Source organism: Mastomys coucha, unplaced genomic scaffold (assembly GCF_008632895.1).
Source record: "Mastomys coucha isolate ucsf_1 unplaced genomic scaffold, UCSF_Mcou_1 pScaffold1, whole genome shotgun sequence".
Taxonomy (NCBI): Eukaryota; Metazoa; Chordata; class Mammalia; order Rodentia; family Muridae; genus Mastomys; species Mastomys coucha.
Window position 1 is genome coordinate 20272698 of NW_022196891.1, and position 22394 is coordinate 20295091.

The 22394-nt window shown below is 37.8% G+C and overlaps 1 protein-coding gene and 1 pseudogene across 2 annotated transcripts in view; one reads left to right on the forward strand and one right to left on the reverse strand.

The window, feature by feature from the left end:
• Positions 1–22394, reverse strand: part of Dpp10 (dipeptidyl peptidase like 10) — a 716117-nt gene that overhangs the window by 402786 nt on the left and 290937 nt on the right. The window lies entirely within an intron of this gene.
• On the forward strand, positions 10360–12519 carry LOC116098124 (annotated as a pseudogene).

Below are 22394 nucleotides of genomic sequence, written 5' to 3' on the forward strand. Positions count from 1 at the left end.
TGTTAGTTTGTTAGAGAGCTTAGTTGTAAGTAAAAAAGTGTCTTCCTTCCAAAAGAGACTATTTCTTTCCTTTTTAATCTTACTTTTGATATTAATATAATTACAATATTTCTTCCTTCCCTTTCCTCACTCTAAAATCTCCCATATATCCCTTCCCAATCTCTTTCAATTTCATTGTCCTTTTTGAATGAATTGTGTTTGCATGCATGTGTGTATATTCATAGATGCATGTATACACAAATAAATTCCTAAATAGAATCTGTTCAGTTTATATAATGTTACTTGTATGTTTGTTTTCAGTTATGTTTGCCTGTGTTTATGTGGACCATATTCATGCAGGTTCCTGGAGAGGCCAGAGCCCATCATCTCTCCTGGAACTAGAATAATAGGGTGTTGTGAACTGGTTAACATAGGTCCTAAGCACTGAACTTCAGTCTTTTGTAAGAACAAGAAGTTTTCTCAACTGGTACAGCATGTCCAGCCCTACTTGGGTCATTTCCACATTTCAATTTAAGATTTAGGTAGGAGATAGCATTGCCATGCTTGGTGTAGTATACCAGAGTTGGGTTCTGCTGTTTGGAAATGGCAAAACCCAAACTAGATCCAGAGGAAGGAAGGTGAGGCTATTAATAGGCCATGTACTTAAACAAGCTGGAAGAGATAGATGATTCCAAGAGCATATCAGGACAGTAGCCTTCAAAAGAAAGGAAAGGAGGCTGCTGATAAAGGAATCCCTGTTGACAGTTGCCAACCAGATTCATGCAACTAAAAGACTTAAGATTACACTGTCCATTTCTGAATATTTCATGTCCAAATCCAGTATAGTAAGCATATCCCATTAGTTCCCTTGAGGAATATCTTTCTTACTTGAATTTGTGGTAGAAAATGAATATACTTTATTTTCACATTTTTAATTCTGGGCTACTTATGTGTCCTTTGAATCCAATTAAATCTTGTTCAGCATAACTGAAACCAAACACACACACATACACACACACACACAAACACACACACACACACAGAGAGAGAGAGAGAGAGAGAGTAGATATGAACACTTTGAAGTCTTTTATGACATGTGACTATTCTTATTATCATGCTCTAATCCTTTACTGTCTCATTAGAAATCCGAGTCTAATGCCCAATGCACTGAATGAACTAATATATGACTCAGCTAAATATATGGCTCATATATCTGGCAGAAGAAGCTTGTAATGATTACTGTTAATTGTCAAACAAATAGAACCTATGATCTCTTAGGAAATGGTGTCTTTGAGTTTCTACTGCTGTGAAGAACCACTACAACCATGGCAACTCTTATAAAGGAAGACATTGCATTTGGGACTCCCTAACCCTTCAGAGATTTGTTTATAATTGTCATAGTGGGAAGCATGGCAGAGGGCAGGCAGAGAGCTGCTGGAGAAGGGCTGAAAGTCCTACAGTTAGATCCTAAGGCAGAAGGACAGAAGAATGAGCCACTGGGCCCAGGTTGAGGCTCTGAAACCTCAGAGCCCATCCCTGGTGACACACTTCCTCCAACAAGGAAACACCTATTCCAACAAGGTCACAGGTTCGAATAGTGCTGTCATGGCCTGTGAGCCTATTGGGAGCATTTTCCTTGAAAGCACCACAGATGAATCTGTAGCCAAGCCAATGACAAATTTTCTGATTACTTGGACTGTCATAGAAAGATCCATTTTAAGAGTGGGTAAGACCATGTCTAAAGTAGGAAGTCTTGGATTACTAAAATGGAGAAGAATAACTGATTAGCAGATAGTAAAAGTGTATTCATTTTTTCTCTCTTGAATATAAATAGAAAAGGAAGAGATATTTCAAAATCTTTCTGACTTAACTTCCATACCATGACAGACTGTAACCTACTTATAAGCCAGAACCAACTCTTTCTCTCTTAAGTGGCACTGATTAGATATTTTTTTATTAGATGTTTTCTTATTTACAATATCTCCTTTCCCAGGTTCCCCTCCAAAAAAAGAAAAAATTAAAAAAAGAAAAAGAAAATAAAATAAGAAAAAAAATAAGTAAAAACCAAAAGCTAAAACAATCCCTTGTTCACTCCCCGTTCTCCCTGCTCATCATCCCACCCGTTCCTGCTTACTAGCCCTGGTATTCCCCTACATTGGGGCATAGGACCTTCACAGGGTCAAGGTCCTCTCCTCCCATTGATGACCGGCTTGGCCATCCTCTGCTATATGCATGCTGCTTGAGCCATGAGTCGCCCATGTGTACTCTTTGGTTGGAGTTTTAGTCTCTAGGAGCTCTAAGGGTACTAGTTAGTTCATATTGTTGTTCCTCCTAAGGGGCTGCAAACCCTTCAGCTCCTTGGGTCCTTTCTCTAGCTCCTTCATTGGGGACCCTGTACTCAGTCCAATGGATGGCTGTGAGCCTCTACTTCTGTATTAGTCAGGTACTGTCAGAGCCTCTTAGGAGACAGCTATATCAGGCTCCTGTCATCCAGCATTTGTTGGCATCCACAAGAGTGTCTAGATTTGATGACTAAATCTGGGAAGATTTCCCAGGAAGAGCAGTCTCTAGATTGCCCTTCCTTCAGTCTCTGCTCCATAGTTAGCCTCTACAACTCCTTCCGTGGGTATTTTGTTCCCCCTTTTAAGAAGGAACTAAGTATCCTCACTTTGGTCTTTCTTCTTGAGTTTCTTATGATTTGTGGTTTGTACTTTGTGTATTCCGATTTTCTAGGCTAATATCCACTTATCAGAGAAGGCATACCATGTGTGTTCTTTTGTGATTGAGTTACCTCACTCAGGATGATAGTCTCCAGGTCCATCCATTTCCCCATGAATTTCATAACTACATTGTTTTAATAGCTGAGTAGTACTCCATTGTGTAGATGTACCACATTTTCTGTATCCATTCCTCTGTTGAGGGACATCTGGGTTGTTTCCAGTTTCTGACTATTATAAATAAGGCTGCTATGAATATAGTGGAGCAGGTGTCCCTGTTACATGTTGGAGTATCTTCTGGGTATATGCCCAGGAGTGGTATAGCTGGATTCTCTGGTAGTACTATGTCCAATTTCCAGAGGAACCGCCAAACTGATTTCCAGAGTGGTTGTACCAGCTTGCAGTTCCACCTGCAATGAAGGAGTGTTCCTCTTTCTCCACAACCTCTCCAGCATCTGCTGTCACCTGAGTTTTTTATCCTAGCCATTCTGACTGGTGTGAGGTAGAATCTCAGGGTTGCTTTGATGCTGAATATTTCTTTAGGTGCTTCTCAGCCATTCGGTATTCATCAGTTGAGAATTCTTTGTTTTGCTCTGTACCCCATTTTTTAATAGGTCTATTTGTTTCTCTGGAGTCTAACTTCTTAAGTTCTTTGTATACCTTGGATATTAGCCCTCTGTCAGATATAGGATTGGTAAATATCTTTTCCCAACTTATTGACTGCCGTTTTGTCCTATTGACAGTGTCTTTTGCCTTACAGAAGCTTTGCAATTTTATGAAGTACCATTTGTTGATTCTTGATCTTAGAGCATAAAGTATTTGTGTTCTGTTTGGGAAATTTTCCCCTGTGCCTATGTGCTCGAGGATCTTCCCCACTTTCTTTTCTATTAGTTTGAGTGATTAGGTATTTTTTTAATCAAGTAATATGAAAGAAACTAGCACATAGCTATAGCACTCTAGTAGGAAAATGAAGAGAGTTAATCCTTATCTAATACCACCTGCTGAAATGATATCCAGTATCAAAGCAAGGGTATAGGACATGCTCAAGGGCCAAGTGATTGCTCAGTAGAAGAGCACATGCCCACAGTAGAGTTCAATCAATACCATGAGCAGGTGACATCAGCTATTATAAGCAAGTAACCCTACTTCTCACTCTCTCTGGGTCTCTTGGCATGTTTTGCTCTTACAATTCTCCCCAGTAGAGATCAACATCAATAATCTTATTGTTTTAATATGATTTTCAACCTTAAAATAAATATTTTTTTTTCTCAAAGGCACTTGGCAATTGCCCAATGGATATTGCACAAGTGTCTTCCAAAATAAACTAGATGATTTGTTTAGAAAATAATTCTTATTTTGTTATTTTAATATTTAAAATTATTATGACTATACGCTACTTATTCCTCCCTGCCTAACTGCTTGCCTCCCTCCCTCATTCCTTTCTATCTTTCCTTTCTTCCTTTGTTTCTTGAGACAACCTTGCTTAGTAGCATTGTCTAGCCAAGAACTTGCTATGTAACCAGGTTGAGTTAGAACTCATTTTAATGCTTATTCCTCAGCCTCCAAATAATGTGACTCTTACCAAAATAAAGGACAATTAATCTTACCTGAAATTGTTCTTTATGGCCTGATGATAGTCCATAACAATATTTTCCATGCTTTTCAAAGATCAGAAATCCATTCCCAATATGTATAACCATATGTGTGTTTGCACACAGAGAGAGGTGGGGAGAGACATGCATACACACAGAGAAACACACACAACAAAACTAATCTCTAAATTATAATCTAAATTACTTAAAAGCTCATCACTTTTATATATGAAATTGCTTTAAAATATTTAACATGAATCCATTCATTTATTTAGTCAAAAATAATTATTGAACTATTAAACATTTTTGTGCTTGTTTTTTTGGTTAGTTTTATTTCTTGTTTTGTTTTTGTTAGAATTTTTTTGAGACAGACTTTCGCTATATAGATCAGGATAGGCTTGATCTCGTCATCTTTTTCCTCACTGTCTTCTGTACTGGGACTGCAGCAGGCAAAAATGACAACACTCAACTTATAGAGTATTTTTATTTGGTGAGATCTACTTAGACAGGAGAGAAAGCAAACTAAAACAAGTATCTTACTGAATGCATGATATTTTTACTCAAGTGGGTGACACTAAATAAAAATAAAATTGTAAAGGAAAACCTTCAGAAGCAATTATTGCTACAGAAGTTGCTAAAGACTAGTTGAGAAAGCATGGTCTAAACATAAACTTCTGAGTCATTTCTGCTCTTTAGATTGTGAATGCAATTTAACTATACTTTATATATATATATGTTAATATACACATACACACACATATATATATACATATATATACATACATATATATATATATATGCACACACACACATACACACTTAAGAATTTGTACATGACTGAGGAGCTCTTTCAATAAATACTTTAACTTAATGTACACTTGCATATACATGGTGTATGTTCATGTACAGCATGGGTGGTTGTGAGGAAGCCAGAGGAGAACATGTATATTCTGCTGTATTACTGTCTACCTGAGCTCTTGAGAGAAGAACCAGAAGGTGGAGGAATGAAGATTCAGAGATCATCCTGTCTCATACAATTATCATTATAGATGTGTAGTACCATAGCCAGGTTTTTGTTGTGTAGTTTGTGGGACCTGAATTTATAGTCTTATACTTGAGGACCAAACCATTTTGTCAATTTAGCCATCTATCCAGCTCAGGTAACTTGCTTATATGTAGTAATTTAAAAAAAATAAGTATTTAGCTTCTACTGACTGAATAAGATTTCATAACAGACATTTTCTCATCCTGCAATAGTGAATAATATTTCTATTCAAAAATATATAAATGTATATTGCATGTTTCTCAAGGGTCAATCCATAACATTCCCATTAGCCAAGGATTTGATTTATCACAGTCAGACAAATCATTGGTGTGCTTCACAATAGGTGGGTGTTCTTCTTTATTAATAGTTACATTTATTTTTAATTTTATACATATATATATATATGTGCATGCATGTATAAATGTATACCATGTATGCCCAGTGAACACAAGGGCAAGAAGAAGCTGCCATGTCCCTTGGAGGTAGATGGTTGTGAGTCACGTGACATGGAGTTGGGCACTAAATTTGGGTCTCTGGAAGTGCCTCATCCATTTCCACATGTCTCATTTTTTCCCAGAATTTACATGGTCTGTCTGTTACATACTATCTTGATCTTAGCCACCCCCTCTCTAAAGCAGCTATCTGAAGCTTACTTCAGTTAAACATTATTTATTATCGCTGTCATTATAATCATCATACACACTACATTTTACTACTAAACAATATTGCTAGCTACCATTCTGTTCTCATTTGTTATTGGTCAAATAAAATATCTTGAGACCCACTGGGCTTAGCATTTAGCTGGTATCAGATCAATGTTAATGTGAAATGGATCTCACTTGGGGCCAACATAACTAATGTGTTCTATCATAAAGGGGGTAACTAATGTTTATAAGGCAGGATAAGGACATGATAAGATATAGAGTGAAGAGATAGGTCAGTAATTATGAGCACCAGTACACCAGTAAGAGGACCTTACCTCAAATCCTCACCACAAACACAGGGCATGTTAAGCATGGATGAATGTGTGTAAAGCCAGAGTTGTGGGAAGGAAAGAAAGAAGAATGTGAAGGACTGCCAATGTGAGTGTAGCTAAAAATAGTAGCTTCATATATTTGGAGATATTCTGCTTCAAGGTAGTAAGTCAGAGAATGATTGAGAAAGCTTTCCAACATGTTTCTTTGACTTCTGAGAACATCCACAGACAAGTGCATGTGTACACTCACACATGTCCACGTACCATACGCATGCACACAAACATACACATTCCACATTTACCCAAATGGTGCATGAAAATGTGGAGTCAATGAAGGAGACATGGAAAGAGAAAAGAATGCCTCTACTCCAAGATCGTGTTAAAACATCTTATTGTAGATAGTTAAGAATTTTGTTACACTAATAAAAAAAATTGGGAAGATATCATTTCTTGAGAGAAGCAATGCTTCCAACAGGAGTGCTAAAACCATTACTAAACCATTCTTAAATTAAAAACATACTTGACCCTTTAGTTTAATCTCACTATATGCCTTTCTCACCTCTAAATCTGCTTTCCCCCACAAAGGAAAATATCTCAGAAAGATCAGTCAAGATATGTCCTGATCATATTTAACCAACAGATATTAAGAATTCTTTTGAACTTGTTGTTTTGGAAAAGGAGCTAAGTTTTAACAGATCTTCTTACCAAAATGATAGACTTTGCTGGACTAAGAACTAGACATTCCCTGTAGGGTAGACAGTCAGGGCACATGCCACTCATCACATTTGTGAACTTTTTCCTTAAACATTGAAGAAAGGAACCTTCTGAGAAAATACACTAAATTTTAAATAAGGTGGCATTTGAGAAAGCCATCACCTATTTTTAGGGAAGGCAACACCCTGCACCAGTGAGCAAGCTACAAGGTATCTCATCTTGGTAGCTGCTTCTGATGCTCAGATGTTCCTTGGTAGTAAAAGATATGACACTGCAGTTTGTTTGCTCCTGGTAAGTCATAAACCACAGTACTATGGTGATCACCCACATTCACATGCATGTTCAAGAGAAGTGATATCATTATTGTCTTATCATTGCTTCAGGATTGAGCTACATGTGACAACTCTAGTCTTACCAAAAAAATGCCCATCTGATGATTTTATAATTGAAAAATGCTACTCATTATAGGTGCTGGCAATCAAACTGAAATACATTGGAAGAGGGGTTTGTGTTCTTAATCACTGTACCATGTTTCTAGCTCCCACTAAGATCAATGTTTAACAATTCCTTAAATCATCTATGATACTGTGAAGGTCTTCTTTGACACTAAGTTTATTCCACTTCGATCCCACTCTATAGCTATATTAACAGTTGAATGTTTATGAGAGCACTTAGGGCACTCTATAGGAACACAGTCAATATGGATTATGTTCCAACTCAGTGGGTACTCCAGAAGAAATCGTCTGGGCTTGACACAGAAGTGCATGGAACACTGGGCCACAGTTTTAATTTATTTCTATAAAGTGCAGAAATTAGCAAATATACTTTGTTTTCAGTGCTGCGAATCTTTGAGCTCAAAATTAAGGGGTGATTTCCATGAACCCAAAAGAGATACACAGGAGAAACAGTTCAGGCTGTTGTTTGATCTAGGCACTAGAGGAGATAATTTACGAAGATGTTTCATTAATAGTATCTTTTCTATACTAACCATCTTCATGTGTCGAATATGTTTATTTTTTATGAAGTCATACACAGAGTTTGAATTAGACAACATTTTGAATCTCTCATGTGCCTAAATTGCTTAATTTCTCTTTTTTTTCTTATAAGGACAACATTTAATTGGGCCTTAGAGGTTCAGAAATTCAATCCATTATCATCACGGTGAGAACATGACAGCATCCAGGCAGGCATGGTGCAGGTGGAGCTGAGACTTCTACATCTTCATCTGAAGGCTGCTAGCAGAATACTGACTTAGAGGCAGCTAGAACTAGGGTATCAGAGCCCATGCCCACAGTGATATACCTATTCCAACAACACTATACCTTGCCTCAGTGACACTTCCTGGGGCAAATATGCATAAACCATCACAGTACTTTTCCAAGAGAGACCTCCATTCTTAACCTTTCAAGTCATCTGCTGTTGTATTCCTCTGGGTTCTTGGTTAAGGAGCTATCGGGCCCTCTGCTACATCCAATCATATTCTGAGAAGTGTAAGGCCACACGTGTGCTTGTCTCCAACTGCTTAATTTTTACAATACCCAATTATCAGTAAATGGTATTATCCTTGCAGTTTTAGAACATGTTTTTACTATGTAATCAAAGCTCACTGTCTTCATCCTTCAACTTCTGTTTCCTTGTGCTGATGTTATAGGTGTACATCATCAAGCCAGGTAATAATTGTGCTCACGATCACAGAGCCAAGTGCTTAAGCAGCAATGATACTATGTCCTTCTAGGAAAATACCATACCTTATACTGTAAACCTGACATAGCTCATATATTATTAAACCCCAAATTTTAGACTGGGTATAGTAGCCCATGCCTATAATGCCATGATTCAGAGGGCAGATGGAGGAAGATTGAATCAAGTCCACAGTGTATGTAGAGAGTACTAAGACAAGCAGGGCTATCTAGTGAGACTGCTTCAAAAACCAAAACAAAAAGGATAAAAATAAGAATAAATCAACATTTGTATATAAATTAGAAATTGTTATATATATATATATATATATATATATATATACACACATAATAAACTAATTGGACTAAATATAGTTTAAAATTCTTCACATATAGCCAAGCACATAGTAGCAGAATGGAATCAAAAAGCTTCACATAAAACAATGAACTCCTATCCCTACATAACTGTAAATCCAAATAAATTTCTTCCACAATTTTCATTGGTCAAGATGTTTTAAAGCAGCAACTGGTGTATAACTAATACATCATTTCTTTACAATATCCCAGGTCAGTCAGTCCTATCAATAGTCCAAATGGGGCTCACTAAATGTTCACAGTGGTTCACTGAATAGATCTAATATTTGAACTTCAATGAATGTATGTGCGAATCCATCCATTATCTGAAACCAAGCCTCTTTCAGCAGAGAATTATACTTGAACACGAAATTCAGCATCGTAACCTTTAAGTTATTCCTTATACTTATATCTGTAAGTTTTATTCAAAGATAGAGAGATTCAGAAGAAAAATAACCAGTCTACGTTTTGCCTGTCCTCAGATGAAAAACTAACAAGATCTCAACAAATAAACCTCCAAAGATGAATTTGTAGAAAGGGATTTAAACCAGAGATTGTCAACGGTATCCATTTCTATCTGCTCACCCATGCTGATGATTGGAACACTCAGTTAACTTTTAATATCTCACTGCGTAGAGGGGAACATTTGCTACTGGGAGTCCAGTTTCCTCTCACCATGCTTCACACAACAGAAGCCTATATTTTCTGTTGCACTAGGACCTACTCTGATGCCTTTGAAAACTCTCTCTTCCTCTCGGACTTCATGTATCTACAATGAGCAGAATTGTTTCAGAAAGCAGAAAGCAATATTTTTATTCTTGATAACATCTGCCTAAATCGGTTTTTCCAAATGCCTTTGATTTAGGAAAGTCAAAATTCATCTGCAGGATGAAAGGAATCTCGGAATCTCATTTCTTTTCACATTTCACCTCCTACTCCTAGCCAGTCTATGCCAGTCCTCCCTCTGCTGAGACTACAGTGCTAGGGTGACTACCTTGCAGATTTTTCCCAACTACCCTGGCCTATAAATTCTGAATGCTCAGGAGATGTGGATTCTGCTCCTACTGGTTCATATGGCCTGATGCTGTTGTTTTGTCTATGGTCCAAAGAATTTTTTTTATATTTGTTTTATTGTTGTTCAAATCATTTAAGAACATAAAATCACTACCCACATTTTAAATATCCTAGAACTTTATATATGGCTATGAAAGCTAAAATTACATTCAATGCACAATGAGAAACCTGAATTGTTTCATGTCCTATCAAAAATATTTTCACTCTGCCAGCAGTGTGTGGCAGCATGATGTCTCACAGGAAATTCTCAGCTCCCAGGAATACTTCCTTGGGCTTCTTTTTTTTATTAGATATTTTCTTTATTTACATATCATATGATATCTCCTTTCCCAGTTTCCCCTCCAAAAAAAAATCCAAAAAACCAAAAACCAAAAAACAACAAGAACAAACCCCTGTACCCTCCCCACCCCCACAACCACACACTCTCCTGCTTATTGTCCCTGGCATTCCCCTACACTGGGGAATAGAACCTTCACAGGGCCAAGGGCCTCTTCTCCCATTGATGACCAACTTGACCATACTCTACTGTACATACGCTGCTGGAGCAATTAGTCCCACCATGTCTACTCTCTGGTTGGTGGTTTAGTCCCTGGGAGTTCTGAGGGTACTAGTTAGTTCATATTGTTGTTCATCCTAAAGGGTTGCAAACCCTTGAGCTCCTTGGGTCTTTTCTCTAGCTCCTTCATTGGGGACCCTGTACTCAGTTCAATGGACGGCTGTGAGCCTCTACTTCTGTATTAGTCAGGTACTGTCAGAGTCTCTCAGGAGACAGCTATATCAGGCTGGATTGTCCTTCCTTCAGTCTCTGCTCCATAGTCAGCAGCCTTATTTTAATAGCCAGAAACTGGAAACAACCCAGATGTCCTTCAACAGAGGAATGTATACAGAACATGTGGTACATCTACATAATGGAGTACTACTCAGCTATTAAAAACAATGAATTTATGAAATTCTTAGGGAAATGGATGGATCTGGAGAATATCATCCTGAGTGAGGTAACCTAATCACAAAAGAACACACTTGCTATGCACTCTTGGCCATCCTCTACTTATCCATCCTCTACTTGCCCATACCTCTACTTAGTGGTATGCACTCCAATAAGTGCATATTAGCCCACAAGATTGGAATACAAAAAGGACAATCCACAAATCACAAGAAACTCAAGAAGAAGGAGGACCAAAATGTGGACACTTCATTCCTCCTTAAAAGGGAGAACAAAATACCCATGGAAGGAGTTCCTTGGTTTTCTTGCCTTGGAAGAGCAGCAGCCAGCATTGTAGGAAAGTGAAGAGTTTCCCTAAGTATGACCTTTCCAAGCCTATTCACCTCACAGCCTGTCTAGGGTACAAGGCTGGCCTGACCCCACATTGTCCAAGATGTGGACAGGCTAGGTTCTAAGGTGAACAAGAAAGAAGTCAAGGAGGCTTTAACAATTGTGGAAACCCCACCCATGGTTTGTAGGCATTGTGGGATATATAGAAACCCCTCAAAGTCTCCGGACCTTCAAGACTCTGTTTGCTGAGCTTATCAGTGATGAGTGTAAAAGGTGGTTCAAGAAGAACTAGTGCAAATCTAAAAAGAAGCCTTCACCAAGTACTGTACAAAACGTGGCAGAATTAAACAAGCAAGAAACAGCTGGAGAAAGACTTCAACAGCATGAAGGACTGTCAGGATACGTGCATAATTGCCCACACTCAGATGCATCTCCTTCCTCTGCTCCAGAACAAGGCACACTTGATAGAGATCCAGCTAAATGGGGAGACTATGTCTGAGAAGTTTGCTAGGCTGGACTTGAGGCTAGAGCAGCAGGTTCCTGTAAAACAGGTATTGGGGCACGATGAGATAATTGACATCATTGGCCTGACAAAAGGCAAAGGAAACAGAGGTGACCAGTGGTTGGCATACAAAGAAATTGCCCCAAAAGACCCATCGAGGTCTGTGCAAAGTTGCCTGTGTTGGAGCCTGGCACACAGCCCATGTAGCCTTCCCTGTGGTTTGAGCTGGGCAGAAAGGCTACTATCACCGAACAGAGAGTAATAAGAAGATTTACAAGATTAGTCAAGGCTACCTCACCATGAATGTAAATGCATCTACTGACTATGACCTGTCTGACAAGGGCATCAACCCACTGGGTGGCTTTGTCCATTATGGTAAGGTGACCAATGACTTCATGATGCCCAAAGGCTGTGTGGTGGTAACCAAGAAGTGAATGCTTACTCTCCATAAGTCCTTATTGGTCCAGAACAAACTTCAGGCTCTGGAGAATATTGACCTGACATTCATTGAAACCACCTCCAGGTTTGGCCATGGTCGTTTCCAGACCATGGAGAAGTAAGCATTCATGGGACAACTCAAGAAAAATCGCATTGCCAAGGAAGAAGGTGCTTGATTCCAGGACACACACACACACACACACACACACACACACACACATATGTGTGTATATATATATACATATATATAATCTATTTTTGGAAATTATGGTTAATTAGTGTGCATGTGAGGGGTATTAGGTATGTATTGGGTGACTGTATTGGCATCTTTTACAGTGTGACCATAGCAGTCAGAATAACTTGTGGTATTTGGTTATCTTCTATAATGTGGTGACTGAGGATTGAATTCAGGTCACTAGTCCTGGTTAATGTCTGTCTCTGTTTCTGTTGCTCTGTCTCTCCCTCCCTCTCTCCCAGTCTCTGTCTTTCTCTGTCTCTTTCATTATTTTGTACATGTGTGTATGTGTATGTGTGTATCTCTCTCTCTCTCTCTCTCTCTCTCTCTCTCTCTCTCTCTCCCATCATGTGTGTGTGCTTATGATAGATGTGTGTATGACTGTAAGTTTTAAAATATTTTTTAAAAAGGTAATTCAGTGAAATGGGTGGAAAATATTTATTCAATACAATTTTAAACAATAGAAAGCTTGAGATATAAAGATTGAGATTTTGAGGAGGTAATTTTTTATATAAAATACTTATCAAGTACATTTTGGACAACACTTGCCAATCTTTATCTCAAGTATGATTTAAGAACTTACTTACAGTGTCATTTCTGCTCTCACAATTATCGCACGTTTTTCTAATTTTGACACCGATTCCAACATTTGGTATTTTATGCCTTATGTGTCATAAAATATCTGACAATTGCTTTAATGTTAAATGTTTTAGTCCATAATTCTCCCTCTGAGACACCTTCATCTACCTCTGCCCTTCTGCATGCTAAGTGTAACCTTGGTTTGTCACTTTAAACTGAATGTCTATGTGTGTGCCACAGTTACTCACACAGGAGATTGGTATGCCCACAAATTCACAAAGGAGATTATGCCTACTCATTCATCACAGTGTGATCTTTAGAAGAGCTTCCAAAAGGTAGTTAAGGATTGTACATGATTTTACATTTATGATCAATGGCTGTATGAGTAGACATACTTGAAAAAAGATCCCCTTGTCTCCTCCATGTAAAGATAAGGTGACTTTATTTGCATCTGCATGCCAAAGAGAAGTCCTCAGAAGGAACTACATCAGTGGGATCCTGGATTCCACCTCTAACCCTGAGAGGAATTACTATCTGTGGTTGCATCCCTGTCCCATTAGAGTATGCTGCCTGTAGTGAAGAATGCATCCACTGAGCCTCACTTCATTCAATTCTTCTTACTTTGTATCTTGGGATCATTCTGTGGCTACAGGAGAACCATCCAAAGGCTAGCTATTTCTTCTAAACCACTATTCACACTTAATTTCCATCAATTTTTTTGTTAGAAGTTTGAATCTTCTTGATCCATTTATACCTTTGTGGATTACTTTCTCTTTCTATGATCCATATTACATTTCTTTCTTTGTTTGTTTATTGCGTAGGTGTGGGTATGTGCATGACAAGATGTATGTGTTGACATCAGTTGACAACTTGTTGGATTTAGATCCTTCTTCCAAAATATCAGTTCTGGGACAGATCTCAGGTTGCCAGATGTGACAGCTGGTACCTTACACACATGAACCATCTCTCTGGCCAGTAATATGATGCATTTATGATCTTAAAACAGGGAGGCTACAGGACTGTGAACTTTGCTTTGTGTGAGAATGACACACACTGAATACATTGTGACTAGTTGAAAAAGTACTAGGTAAGCCAATGAGTGCAAAGCTCATCAAATCTTGTCTTATATGGTGACCATAGCACAAAAAGCTATAACTAAAGAGGGTTATTATTGAAATTTCTCAGAGGTGAAACTGAATGATGCTGCAAAGCCATGGAAGTTACTTAGCTACAGCATAAGAGATGGATTACTTTAAAGAGTGTGTAAAATAAGTACAGATTATATGTGGGTGGTCTAGTTTGTTCTCTGTTGCTGTGATAAAATATTACGATCAAAACCATTCAGGGACCCAAGGGTTTATTTTTCCTTACTGTTTTACATAGATAGTCTCTGTAATGGTTGGAGAAGCATGGCAGGAGGAACAGGAAAGGAAGCAAAGAGTCTAGGTTTCATCTGCACACAGGGAGCTGAGAGAGACAACAGAAAGTGCAGTAAGGCCATAACTCTTCAAAGTTGATCCAGGGACATTCCTCCTTCAGCAAGGTCCCACCTTCTAAAGATTCCATAACCTCCACAAACAGCACGACCAATTGGAGATGAACAAATGTTCAATTCAAATACACAATCCTATAGGAATATGTTTTATTCAGGTCACTACTGTGGGTTTTTGTATAGCTCTGTGTTTGTTCATGCCAGCATGTGCCCAGCCATCTTTACTGCTTAAAACAGGAAACTGAAGACTCTTTTTGCCTAAATGTCAGACCTCTTAGCATACACAAAATACTACCAGTGATGCGATGCTCTCATTTGCTTAGTTATTCTATCCAAGGACACCTGCTATTACACAGGTATCTATCTCACACCCCATGAGCCAAAATGATGCTCTTCTTTTTACCAAATTAAAAAGAGTGAAAAGTAGCCACAATGACATCATTAAAACTGACTCTGACAAAAAAATTAAGTCTCTTATGTTATAAAAGACACACATGTGTTGTATAATATACACTATATTTTTAATATTCATTTTCTCTTTGGGTCTATAAGGGTATATGCATGTGGGTGAAGGTACCTAGAGAAGCCAGAAGAGGAATGGACTGCTGTGAAGAGGCCCTATGACAGAGGTAACTCGTAAAAGACAGTGCTTAATTGGGGGCTCGCTCAGCATTTCGGAGACTCAGGATCATCATGATGAAGGACATGGCAGTAGGCAGGCAGCCATGACATGGAAACAGTGGCTAAGAACTTATATCCTGATGCACAGGCAGTAGGCACAGAGACAGGAGACTGACACGGAACCCGCGGTTGGCTTTGGAAGCCTCAAAGCATAATCTCCACGACACACCTCCAACTAAGGCACACTTCCTAATCTTTGTATACAAGTCGACCAATTAGGAACCAAACAGTCAATGAGCCTATGAGGGCCAGTCTCATTCAAACCACTCTATTGGGATTACAACTCGGCCATCATGTCCTCTTATAATTTTTTAGTTATGTTCCAGGGATGGAAACTTTGAGACTACAAATTTCGTAATCATGACCGTGATCCATCTCCTCTTAGAGAAATTAAAACACAAATTACATAATAAGTATATATAGGCTTTGGAAAGATAGAGGAATCATGGGTTTGGTTGAATTAAGAGATTGGATTGGGAGTTTGATAGCAAGGAAAAAGTAGTAAGACTGGTTCAAAATAGTTGCCTTCTCATCAAAGCTCAATGTGAAACCAGATCCTCAGGAAGCAGTTCAGACAAAATGAATCCAGTCCTCCATTTATCTTTCCCTTTCTATACCTGTCATAGAGAGGATCTTGGGTGCACTCTGTGTGGTGTTATAATCACAATTACTTGGGCTGACAGAATGCTCACTTAGTAAAATGGCCACCCAGTGTGCTGGTTTGAATGAGAAATGTCCACTATACGCCAAGGTATAGAATACTTGGTCCCTAGTTGATGGTGCTATTTGAGGTTAAAGGGGTGTGGCCTTACAGGACAAAGTGTGTCAGTTGGACACAGGCTTTGAAAGTTTGCAGCCTGACTTCCTGCTCAACTTGCTTTGTCTGTGCTGTGTTTGTGGTTAAAGAGCTGAACAGTCAGGTCCCTGCTCCGGCAATCATGCCTGCTACATGTTGCATGATGCATGTTGCCTGCTACATGCTGCCATACCTTCCTGCCATGTTCAACTCTTATTTGTCTAGAGCCAAATTCTATTTTAAGCTGATATTGTTCATGGTGTTTTATCACAGCAACAGAAAGTAACTAATATACCCTGCATTCATGAATACCTGACTTTGGTCTCTAGAACTCATATTAAACAGCTAAGTTTGGTGATACACACCTAACTCTTGGAAGGGGAAAACAAAAAGATAGCTTAGGCTTTCTGGCCTGACATCTTAAACTAATTGCTGAGTTCCAGGCTAAATAGGAAAAAACTAAGATTGACTGTAGTTTTGAAGAACGACACCTATGGCTGACATCTGACAGCCACTCTGCAAACACACACACACACACACACATACACACACATGCACATGCACACGCACACATTCATGGATCAATCCCAGCAAGTCCGGACATTTCCTTGAAGAGAAAAATTTCACTGCAGCTTGTTCTTATGAAGGAAAGCCACTTTCTTTTCCCAGACAGCACAACAGACTTCTGGGCTCAAAATCCATGATCAAAACACCTAGCAAAGATTAGGAAAGCTAAACTGCAACACAAATCTTATGTGGTTGGTCCCAAGCACTGTGGGAGCTGAAATCTAAGTTCACTGAAATCCAGAGTCATTACATCATTTGTCTCAGACTTATGCTGAGTTTGAGAATCCAGCCCATACTCTTAGTAGTTGATGGAACAGTGCCTCAAATATATCACTTTCAGAACATTTGTTTAAATGATCTCCAAAGCTGTTAAATGTATCATTTTTTCATGTTATTTTTATTTTTAAAAAGTCAAAAACCTACTTATTATTTTCAAATTGATAGCAAATTTACCCTGGCATGTAGACAATAATTTTTACATGGAATTATAAAAGAAGCAAATTTTCCAAATAACGTAGTAGTTTAAAAGTCCACAAATAGGAAAACGCCCTTTAGGAAAACTGACATATTTCATATAACTTCATTAATTACCTCAAAAGGAAAATAAATTAGCAGCACTTAAAAAAATTAAGATAATTCAAGACCTAAAGTCTATACATATATAGGTCTAGAGAAATGGCCCAGTGGGAAAAGCACATGCTCCACAGGCATGAAGCCCTGCATTTGAATCCCTAGTACACACATAAATGACAGGGAATGGCCATGCATACCTGTTACCCTAATTTCTATGGTGAGCAGACACAAGAAGACCTCTGTTAATTGTTGGCTGGCTACCTAGATCTATTTCAATGAGAGACCTTTTCTCAAGGTAGTGTAGGAGAGAGTGTTAGAAAAGGGCACAGGTTAGACTCTCCTGGTCCCTAGCATGTACACTTGCACATATATGTGCAACCCTCCTACACACACACACACACACACACACACACACACACACACACACACAGGAATATTCATGTATATATGTCAAAATGTGTATTGGTCAGTGTTTGTATGTTGAGAGGAAAGCACAATTTTTTAAGAGTTCTCTTTTTTTTTTCTTGACAAAAGATACAGTAATCTGAGGAGATATATTCACAATTGAGAAAATGACTTTATGATAATTAGAGTGTAAGCAAGCCTGAGGGACCTTTTCTTGATTAGTGACTAATGTAGGACTTCCTATCCCACCATGGGTGGTGCCAACTGTGACTATGCACTGGAGTCCTGCTTCCTGCACTGACTTCCTTCAGTAAAGGAGTGTGTCTTAAGAGAGTAGGCTGAAGTAAACATTCTTCCCCAAGCTGTTTTTGGCCATGATGTTTTATTCCAGCAATATAAGCATAAATAAGATAACTAAAACATTCTTCTAGAAAATAGAAGAAAAGACTTTATATATAATTAACCTTAAAAGAAATATAATAGTTATTTGCATTATGTGTAATCATTAATTCTAAGAAATTCTGTATGACTTTTAAAACAAAGAAATTTAAATGATCGTGATCTTAAAACCAAATCCACAGTTCAGCATGAATTGGTAGAGGGCTATCAATTAGTCACAGAATTAAAATTAGTCAAATGATCATAAATGAGGTTTTTAAATATAAAAATATATGTATATATATATATATATAACTTGCAGGACATTCTACATAAATAATCATTATCATTTTTATTATTCTATGCATATGTTCATTTTGCAGATGTCACCAGGAAACTTCCAGGAGTAGGTGGGTCTCCTTGTAGCATATCTTATCTATCAAGCTCAGGTCTTCAGGCAAGGCCACAAGCTATCTCAAGCCATCTCACTGTCCATACCTGAAGTTTTAGAGTAGTTAAAAGAACAACTTACTGCAAAACAGACCATAGCTTCAGAGTTAGGAGTTACTCAGATATTCATAGTTTCTGGTATTTAAGTATACACACACACACACACACACACACACACACACAGCTCAAGTGTTACTTCTACTACAATGTTTGTCTTCAGCACTGCTCAATAAGAAGGGCCTTCCGAGGGCTTCCTCTTAAGCAGTCTACATTGAACATCTAATTATTGTAGGTGTGAAGCTATTTCACCTGAAAGGGCAGAGATCTGGGTGTGTGAAAACAATCTGATTATTCATGGTACTATAGGACCTAAATACATGTGAAATTAATAGGTATTCTGTCTTTTTTAATTCAAATGGCAAATACTATGATCAGCTCAGCCTGTACATGAACCATGTACAACAGCTTCATGGTTATATATCTCCAAGTTACTAACAGAATGCTAGATGAAAATTACTCAGGTTCATACCACAGCCTTCTGCTTTGATTTTTCCTAGTTAATTTTATCTATGCTGCTTCTGCAATCCAACATGTGAATTACATTACTACCATAACTCACATTTATAGCTATTAATATATTTCTCTTTTTTACATGGAGTAGGCTTGTTTTCTAAATGCTACTTTACTAAATACTGCACCCAAGACACTGCCTGTTTTTAGAGCTAATGTGATTGATGCCAGAGGCCCGGCAGGAGGTTTTGCCATTAATATATTTCAGAGCCTGTTCAGAATTTGCTACCAGCACTCATTTGTGATGCAAATCAAGTAGAAAGCTATGAGCATGTTATCATAAAATATAGTGTTAGAAGATCTGAGTATAATAACTATGAGAATTAGGTTAGAAGGGTTGTCTCCAGAATCATACAGAATCATACAAAATAGAAGTTGGCATTTATACTAGTACATAGTAGGCATGGTATATAAATGCTATATAGTAAGTGAATCTTAAATTTTTAATAAAGTGGGGCTGGAGAGATGGCTCAGTGTTTAAGAGCACTGACTGCTCTTCCAGAGGTCCTGAGTTCAATTCCCAGCAACCACATGGTGGCTCACAACCATATGTAATGGAATCTGCTGCCCTATTCTGGTGTGTCTGAAGACAATGACATTGTACTCACATACAGGCAATAAATAAATAAATCTTTAAAAAATTATATAAAATATTAAGAATACAAGGCTGTGGAGAGGGCTCAGTAGTGAAGAGCACTTGCTATTCTTGAGTAGGACTCAAATTTGGTTTCCAACATCCCACATCAGGTGAATCACATGTACGTGCTTGCAGAAGTGCATAATTAGTAATTATTAGAAGTAAAAATATCTTTTAATTAAAAAAGCTTCTTTTGACAATATCATTGAAAACAATTGTCATTTGGAAGTAAGAGAATACATACATGATATTAACAAAATAATTATACTTAAAAGCATGAATGTGCAGCTTGTATGGTACTGTGGGACACCCCAGTATAAAGGATAGCTTCATGTTATCCTGATATTGTATTCCTTAAAGGAAAATATAGTAATATTGAACATTTAAAGAACATAAAGTCTATTAGAATATAACCTTTTTGATGCATGAAAAATAGCATCTGATAAATGAAATTAGTGATTTCATAAAATATAGAAAATGACAGGTTACTTTAAGGTATTTATTTGATTTTATTATGTGTGCTTAAACACACACTAATTTTAAGTTCTTCTATTGGGCTTGTGTGTACATGATATGCGTGAGTTCAGGTACATGTGTGGTTTGGCTCATGTGTGAGCTCAGAGAACTAACTCTGGTGTTGGTCTTTGACTTGTAGCTTTTTTGAGTCAGAGTCCCTATCATTCACTACTTCATGCATGAGGCAAGCTGGCCCATGAGCCTCTGGGGTTTCTCCTGTCTCTGCCTCTCATCTCCCTAGACATACACTAGGAATACAGATATGTATTTATATAGGTCTGGGCTTCAAACTCTGTTCCTCACACTGACAGAGCAAGCAGTTTGCCCACTGAGCCATGCTCTCTGCCCAGCTCATAACAAAACATCTACTTCTAAATGTAAGCACATACACACATAGCAAATCAGTTGTGGCCAAATGTACAAAGCTATCATTATTACAGAAATGAAAGAAACAAATAAACCCACATTATTGGTTTTAATGGTGGAGAGGGCCTGAATAGCAATCTATAATACTGTTGGAGCACACATTTCCAGTGCAATACCAGGAAAACAATGACTGCACATCTGCAAAGTGCAGGAGGCATTCATCAGAGCATGACAACATTCGGAAGCAAAGAAGATGATAATGAAAATGTATGTGAAGCCTTTGTTTTCTCTTCAGAACTCTTCATCTTATAAAGATAAAGAGGGGCACTGTCAAGCACATGGATAAAAATGACCTCTAGATTGTAACTGTGGGACAGAAAAAGAGAGAGAGAAAAATGGAAAAAATAAGGTCGTGGTATCATTGGAAGGGAGCAGAAATCTATCCTCCCAATCAAATTCTATTTATTTATTTTTCTTTAGATGTATGTATATGCATGTTTCCCTTCTATATGTAGGTAAGTATTGACAGAGGCCAGAAGAGGGCATCAGATGCTATCTTGCTGGAATTACAGATAATAGTGATCTGTCCAATATCAGTGCTGAGAAATTAAGTCTGATCCCTGGAAGAGCAGGCAGTGTTCTGCACTCCCCATCTCTCCAGACAAAATCTACCCTGTCTATATGAGAAGATGGTGCTTGGTGAATCTGTGTATCTTGAAATAGGAGTAGAGTGTTGCAAGACTTAAAAGGTTCCAGAATTTCCAAGTGTTAGTGCAATTGAGTTTTTGGTTTATTATTATTATTATTATTATTATTATTATTATTATTATTATTATATCAAATTGAGTATTTTGTAGTTTCCACATAGTAGGATATGCAACTTCATCAGTGTCTCTTTTCAGTAACAGCCAGTAGCATCACCAATATTACAGTAGTACTTTATTAAATGGCTCATTTTACCATGTCTACTGTGATGCAAAAGTTCTGCGGGATAAATTCTGAGTTAATGCTATGAGTCATAAAAAGAGATAGAGATACTTTTATGAAGGCATGAGAACCTGAGTGTTACTCCAGATCTCATCAACTGGCAAGAACACAGAAAGTTGTCACTGACCTTCAGACTCACATTATGGCTGGAGTGCATCCATACTCACAAGCAAAGCCTACATGCACATACACAAAAAAAAAAAATTAAAGAAAATGTTTTTTTAAAAGGCAAAAACACTTACATAAATTTTAGTGATTTCAAAGTTACAAAATTAATCACAATCAGCCAAGTATCAGTCAAATCTGAAGAATAATGGAAAAGACAATAGAAAGAATTATCCCTTAGCATTGCCATTCCAGTCCTTCAAGACCATGGGTAAAGAAGCCAAGATGTCCACCACTTAGAAGATTTGCCTGATGTCCCACAAGCAAGCAGCCAGTAGGAAGTTCACATATTATTTCTTTCTAGGACCATTCAGCTTCTGTCTTTTAAATGACAAGTTTATTTTCAAGCTTTGTTCTCTACAAGAAATGTCCACTTCTTTCAATCAGACTTTAGCTAAGTCTATAGTAGCTTAAACAAAAGACTGGTCATAGTTGAGGCTTTTGGGGACTCTAAGGATGCCAGCTAATATAATTAAATATCTGCCCATGGACTGGGCTTCTAAAGAAAGGCAATGGATAGAAAAATGAGTCTCAGCCAAAAATAAGTGAGTATAAATGCTGATTAAATAAGGTTGGAGTCCGTTTCATTGGTTAACTGTATTTAATCACTTTTAATTTGGAGTGTTGCTTATATTTTTTATTGTATTTAAAGGC